We start from the raw sequence: 8,094 nt of genomic DNA, 5'->3' as shown, positions 1-8,094 counted from the left end.
GCTTGTGCATTTTTGTTTGTCGAGGCTCGTCTCATTTTTATTTAAAAGGATAAACCTACAGTGACTATATTTTCCTATTAAGTTCGTCTCTAAAATAAAAGAAAATCTCTTAATTAATTACATGCTAAAAACGTAACTTATTAATTATTAGTTTACGGCTAATGCGAATGGAAAATTGCGACCGAGTTTGTACAAAGAAAAACTGCTTTCATTCTATATTCTATTATTCAATAATACTAAAACGTGAGATTGACACACCATAATATCAAAACAGATTAACTATTCTTTGATTAATTTAAACTAACATTATTAGATGAAGAAGTTATACATATGTGACATCGTTACTAATTTAATCAATCAACTACATTTTTATACAAAGAAAAGAAAATTATATTCAACCACAAATCTAAACAGGAGGAATTCAACAGGAACAAAGCCTGATTAATATTTCATTTTTGCTTCAAGCCGAGATTGTACAAATGTGTACCTGGAAACAGCAGTACAAGAACAAAAGAAGGAGAAGTCAGCAGCAGTAATAACACAGCAACAGCAGATTCAGCAACACCGCAAACCAGTACAGTAGGAATAGCAGAAAACCCAGGAGACTATAAACGACTCCAAGTATAGAGAAGAAGTAAAAGGCAGGAAGGTTCTGACTATTTCAGATCTTAAGCGAGGCAATGAAGCAGTAACTATTCTTTTTCAACTTCAAAACTCTCCAAAATGAATTCTGCCCCTGTATATTCAGTGTATCCAGAATGTATATCGGGTGTATACTTCTCACTCCGCCCCCTCTTTTTTTCTTCTCTCTATCTAGTTTTTCCTCTCTTTTTTTCCACCCTTCTTCCTAAATTTTCTCTTCTATTTATAGCAAAATTTTCGAAATTTTCAGAACCCATTATAATTTGTTCCTCATGCTTAACATAAACAAATACAATATTCCTCCCCATTATATTTTGTCTTGTCCCCCATTATGTTAAACAATTATATCAAACAACAACCCATTATATTTTGTCCCCCATGCTTAACATAAAGAATCAAACTAATGTTCAATTACCAAACTACCCCTCCGACCTTATTGCAATTACCATTTTACCCCTGAATGCAATGCAATTTACCAAACTACCCCCATCAGCTCTAAACAATCAATTAATCATAACTTAACCAAAATATAGCCAAGATGACCAATTTCTCAACAATCTTCAACAACAAATCACATGAACACGATGAACAACACAACTCAAAATTAATGGAATGAATTAACCATATCGGGAACCAATCCTGGTTAATTTAGTCCAAAAAATGGATGAGCAAGGATACAACAATATTAACAACACAATACATGATTCATCCACGAATCAAAAACCAAAACATGAACTCACATTAAATCACTGGATTTAACATGAACTTCAAACAGAGATAAACATGAACTAAATCTATTTTTAAACAACAAACATGACGGATTCAAACGATTCAAACAACATTAATAATTTCTGGAAAATACATAACAACACATGAAACAAATTGAAGAAATAATTAATTAAATTTCAATTTGAATCTAACAAACATTAAACTAACAAATATTTACCTAAACAATAATACAAACATGAAATAAACATGAAAAACAACTAATTAAACTTCCATTTTGAAATCTGAAAATTAATTTAACAAAACATATGAACATGAACAAAACAAAAAATCAAATATCTAACCATAGACATGAACAAAACAAACATTTGCCGTTTTTAGATTCGAGAATATCAAAACAAGATACGGACAAAAATAAAACTCAAAATCTACTAACCGGATCGAAACGAAATACGCACGGACTATTTCGACAAACTCCGACCAAAGCTCGAACAAACGACGGAGACGATCCAAAGCAAACGAAGAAGATGAAGGTAGCGATGAAGCCGATGGGAGGTCGACGGATAACTGCTCGACGTTGAGGCGATGCAATGGCAGCCATGGCTGCCTGTGTCGATGAGGCAGAACCTTGACGAGGTAGCCATGTCCATGCTGAGTCGACGAGGCAGAAGCTGGAGCAACAACATCGTTTGGAGCAGCCATGGCCGCTCGTCGCAGCTGGACACGGGCAGCAGTAGTGATGCGTCGGAGCAGTGGTCGACGAACTGTTCGTCGACATGGTGGAGCTGGGTGTTTTAAGGACTGTGGTCGTTTGGAGATGGAGCAGACGCAGAAGCAGAAAACATAGGGGTCGTTCATGGCTGGTGGCTAGAGCTTGCTCGTGGTTGACGATGGGTTGTTCGACGACTAGCGAAGGGTGGTCGATGGAGGGGGTTGTGCGTGTGTGTGAAGGTGAGTAGCCATGGTTGGCTATGGCAGCCATTGGAGGGGAAGGGCGACGTGCAGACATGGGAGTTGGGTGGTTTTGAGATTTTGGAGAGGAAGAAGATGGAGGGGGGCGGGTAGGTTCGTTTGTGTTTTTTAGGGTTTTATTTTTTTTTATTTTTTGTTTTTGTTTTGTGTTTTGAAAAATGAAGAAGGGTGTTGGGTATTTGGGTTAATGGGGCGGACCGGGTCGACCCGGTTTGAAGTGGACCGGGTCATGGGGAAGGTTGGACAATTATTTGGGTCTGGGGTTGAAATTTGAAGAAGTGGCCAAATCCGATTTTTCTTTGTATTTTTGTTCTCTTTTCTTCTTTTATTTTTCTAAAACTAAATTCTAAAAATACTTAAATTATTATTAAGAACTAAATTAAGTTATAAAAGCGCAAATTAACTCCCAATAACAATTAACGCACAATTAAGTAATAGTTAAGCATAAAATTGTATATTTGGACATTAAATGCTAAAAATGCAAAAGATGCCTATTTTTGTAGTTTTCATTTTTTGTAAACAAACTTAATTACTAACAAATTGTATAATTAAATCCTACATGCAAAATGTGACGTATTTATTTTTATTTTTTTTATTAATTTAACAAATAAGCATGCACAAACAAATACAAATAATTATCCAAGAATATCACAAAATCTCACAAAATTGCACACCAAGGAAAATCATTTTATTTTGAATTTTTTGGGAGTAATTCTCATATAGGGTAAAAATCACGTGCTTACAAGAATGGATTTCTCTAATTGGACGTATATGTTCGTTACCACTTATAGATAGAGTAAGTCATCACCTTTTAGTTTTAGCTTAGCAACTAAAACTGTTCCATTCACAAAAACAAAACTATGTCTTCCTATTCATCTTTGCTTGTCATCACACTTCATACCCTACTCATAGCAGCTTTTAGCTAATGTTCCTCCTCCAAGTTCCTTCAAGCGCATCATCAATGAAGGCTCACTCAGTGAATACTTTGTTGAACACAATGCAGATTATCGTGTCTTAAACATTGGCACCTTTCCCTTCACGCTTTGTTAATTTATCAACCCCAAATGCCTTAACCCTTGGGCTACGAATGGGTCATCGCACATCTGAATACGTCATACGCTGGGTTTCGGAGGCTAATCGTGTCAATCCTGTGCGCGAGAATGCTACTTTAACCTTTGGCAGTGACGGGAATTTGGTGACACAGTAGCTTGTTTGGTAATGGCAGATTTGTTTGGTAAAGTTTTGATCACCCAACCGATACACTTTTGGTGGGTCAAACTCCAAGTGCTAAAGGCTCATCTAGGCTAATAGACAGAAAATCCAACAGAGAACCTGTTGATGGGCCTTATAACATTGTCCTTGAAGGAAGACATTGGGCCATCTTCTCTCATGTAAGTATGAATCAGTAAATTACACCCAATGACCTTAAAAATTAATGTTCTTGATTTTTGACCCATACTTTCCCATGGGCAAATCGTTAAGGTCAAAAATATTGCCCATGAGGGCAAGGAAGGGGCATCATTAGTTAAACTTGAAGATCTAGGCAAATAGGGTCGAAATATCAAAAATTAATGGTGGCACCGAAGTATCCTATTTGTGCAAATCACTCAGTGTGAATTCACAAAGCCTCTTTGGCCAACTTCGTTTTCTATTGTGAATCAGAATGTGGTGCAAAGTGCAAATCATGCCTACTAAATCGATAATCCGAGTCAAATCGAAAAAAAAATCGATTATGGTTTGGTTTGGTTTTAACTAAAAAAAGTCAAATTGAAACCAAATCAACTCGACATTACATATATACAAGTTTCAAAAATATTTTATACATAAAAATAATTATTATAATGTAATTTATAAATATAATTTAAACTCTTTAATAGTTCTCTTTTAATGTATTATTTCAAGCTTGGATTTAGAACTTTTGAATGGTCAAATATGTTTTATAGCCCATAAAAGTTAGTAACTCAAATAAAGCTTAAAGAAAATCAAATCAAATCAATACTAATGCTAATAACAAAAAAATCAATTTAATAATAGAAATGACAATAGTATTGGATTTTTTTTGTTGCATTGACTTAGATAGTGAAAATGTATAATTCACTTTTAATATTATTTATTCATGTAACTAATACTTAGTACTTATTAGTCGTACTTATTTTAACATGACTTAGTACTTTTAGATATATTTATTTTAATTATGGCTTATTAATTAGCAATATGTAACACTCCATAAATTCGGACAAGGTGTGGACATGTTAAATGAGTATTAATGTGACATCTTAGATATATGAAGTTCTATCGGGATGAGTATTGATGGAAATAGTTATTTTGGAATCAAGACAGAGAGTGAGGGGCATAAGATTAGATAAAATCGATTAAGTTTATGGAAGGTGTATATTATAGAAGGATTTCGTGAAAAGAGAATTTGAGAAAACGTAAAACATGAAAGTTGTAGCCTTTTAAATTAGCTTTCCAAAGATATTTTGTGGAGCCCGAACGGATCTCTATGAAAAAAGTTATTTATGTTTTACTCGACAATATGCAGCATGCACGCCCAGGAGCGCCCAGATGGTCCCGTGCGCGGCCGCACTTGTGGAAGTGCTACTGCCTTGCTGCGCGTCCAGGTGCGCGGTAGCGCACCCGGGGGGAGGGTCATTTTTAAAGCCTTACTTCGTCCCCCACACCCCAAAACACAAAAACTTGCTCTAGAAAGGGAAGCTCCCAAGAACCTAACTCCTCAAAGGTCCCTCCACCATCCAAGGTAAGTTATAATGATAATTCTAAGTTAATTCCAATTCTCTAATACCTTATTAACATGGATAAACCCTTCGAATCATTAAATATTCGATTGGGGTATCATGGTTGAGAAAAGAAACACTAGAACTCGAATTCAAGAGGATTGAACGCAAAAGGTAATATCTTCATCCTCTAATTGATTATAGCATTGGATAAATTATTATAGTCTAAGTTCATGAGATATGAGTTGATGAGTTTGATAGAAAAGTATGAACGGTTATAGATTTGGGCTCTTGGTTATTGATTATTGATTAAGGATGTTGTTTATCTAATGGGTGATGAAGAATGATATTGATTTTAACAATTTGAGATTTTAGAATTCATGTAGGAGCAAGAGAATGGGTTGTTGGGTATAGAAACACCATTAATGAGGGTTATGAGGCTTTACGCCCATAAGGTGTTTGATAAAATGTCTAAGTGACCAAAACATGAGTATTATTGCTAATATGAAATCTCTTTGACTTGTATTGATATAGATTAAAGTTGAAACGGTTGGCGAATGTTGTATTATGCTCAGGAGCAGGAAGTTAAGGTATGTGAGGCTAACTCTCTATGTTTGGTAATGTAAATGATTCTCCCTACACCATGTTTCTTTTATGACGTTATTAATTGCCTCAGAAATATAGTTAAGCTTAGTTCCTTTAATAGTTGCAAAACTTCTATTATCTAGATTCATAACTCGTTCATGACTTTCATTCGGAATGTTGTGAGCTTAGTGAGTAATCATATAGACTTGGTTTGATGCCCATGAGTCTCAGTATAAATTTCTCAACATGTCATAAACAATTGAAGTTTAAATTTTCATAATCAGTTCAAGAATACATGTCTTAGTCTAGTCCTATTCAGCATTCCAGTATCATGTAACTCAATATGATTCAGTATTTCAGCATCACATATTGCATTATAATTCTCAGTTTCTGAATTTAAATCCCTGAATATTGAACACCTATATTTGGGCCTGAGGTCGTAGTTGATGCTTTATGCGTTTTTGGGCTTGAGGCCATAGTTATGTATACGTATACTTGGGCCTGAGACCGTAGCTTGTGCACATATATATTGGGCCTAAGGCACTAGTTAAATAGGTTGTTCATCATTCAGAAAAGGGAGTATTCATATCCTTACTTCCTTTGCTCAATTTAGTTATCAGTTATCATTTCAGTTATTAGTTATTAGTTTTCAGTTATCATTCAGCTATCACTTATATGCTATCAATTATCATTTCAATTTCAGTTTCAACAGTTATCATTTCAGTTATCAATTATCATTTCTCAGTTATTAGCTCAGTATCAATTTCAACATTTATAGTTCTTTCTTTCAATTGCTTTACATAGCAGTGCAATTCAAATGTACAAACGTCCCTTTTGCCCGGTGCCTGCATCCCATGATGTAGGTAATGATTTACAGATTGACGATTCAGAGCACTAGGATTCTCGTACCAGTTATTTGGTGATCCCTAGTACAGGGCATTATCATTACCTTACAGTCTTCAGTATTTTTAGACAATTAGTATTTTGAGTACTTCATTAGAGGCTTTATAGACTAGAGTAATAGTTAGACAGAGTCATAGGCTTTTCATGTTAAGAAATGTTTTCTACTAAATATGTTTAGAATTATATTAGTGTTTCCGCCTTTTGATTTATATCATTCAGACTTTCAGTATATCAGCATGTGCTAGTTCATCTTCCACATTCAGTATGTTATGATATCACGTGTTGATTCAGCCAGCCAGTTGGTTCGCTTAGTGTGATGACCCGGCCGGTCGTCTTAAGAATTTATGCCCTGATCCCCTATTAACTTCTTTCTCCATATTTATTTCTGCTATTTTGATTTGCCGGGATGTTCGGTTTGGTGTTTCAGAGAGTTTTGGGACATTTAGTCCCTAATTAAGAGCTTAAGTATTGGAAATTTGACCATGGACGGAACAGTGTGAAGATGGCCTTGGAATGAATTCTGATGGTTCTGTTAGCTCCGTTGGGTGATTTCGGGTTTAGGAGCGTGTTCGGATGGTGTTTTGGAGGTCTGTAGCTAATTTAGGCTTGAAATGCCGAAAGTTGAATTTTTGAAGTTTCCGGTTCAATAGTGAGATTTTGATCCGAGGGTTAGAACAAAATTTCAGAAGTTGTAGTAGTTCCATAGTGTTGAATGTGACGTGTTTGCAAAATTTCAGGTCATTCAGACGAGGTTTGATAGACTTTTTGATCGAAAGGATATTTTGAGAGTTTTTGAAGTTCTTAGGCTTGAATCCGATGCTAAATTGGTGCTTTGATGTTGATTTGAGCGTTCCGAAGATTGGAACAAGTTTGATGATGTTATGGGATATGTTGGTAGGTTTAGTTGAGGTCCCGAGGGCCTCGGGTGTGTTTCGGATGCTCAACGGGTCATTTTTGGAACTTAGAAAATTGCAGAAAATGTTGCAGCAGTCAGTTCTAGTTTCCTTCTTCGCGTTCGCGAGTGGGGTCTCGTGTTCGCGAAGAGGAGCTGGGGCTGGTGAGGAAATTGTGCTTCACATTCGCGAAGTGTCTGCCGCGTTCGTGAAGCTGGGTGTTCTATACCTACGTGTTCGCGATAGCTTTCCCGCGTTCGCGTAGGAAGAGGAAGTTTTGAATCGCGTTCGCGTCCCGGGCATCGCGTTCTCAATGAAGAAATCTGGGCCCAAGTGAAATTGTGCTTCGCGAATGCGAGGAGCCTTCCGCGTTCGCGAAGAAGGAATTCCTGGGCAGTATTTAATTAGCCATTCGCGACCCTTCTTCATTTTTCCACCATTTTTGAACGGGATTGAAGTTTTTTAGGGTGATTATTGAGGAAACCAAAGGGGAATCAATTGGAGATAATATTTTTGACTTCATAACTCGTTTATATGTGATTAAAGACCTAATTCGTGGTGAAACATTTGGGGAAAATGAGTAATTAGGGCTTGAGATTAAGAGATCTTAAATGGGTATTTGAGGGGCCAATTGAACT

The sequence above is a fragment of the Nicotiana sylvestris genome, chromosome 2 (genome assembly GCF_000393655.2).
Source record: "Nicotiana sylvestris chromosome 2, ASM39365v2, whole genome shotgun sequence".
NCBI lineage: Eukaryota > Viridiplantae > Streptophyta > Magnoliopsida > Solanales > Solanaceae > Nicotiana > Nicotiana sylvestris.
Note: the sequence above shows the minus strand (reverse complement) of the source record.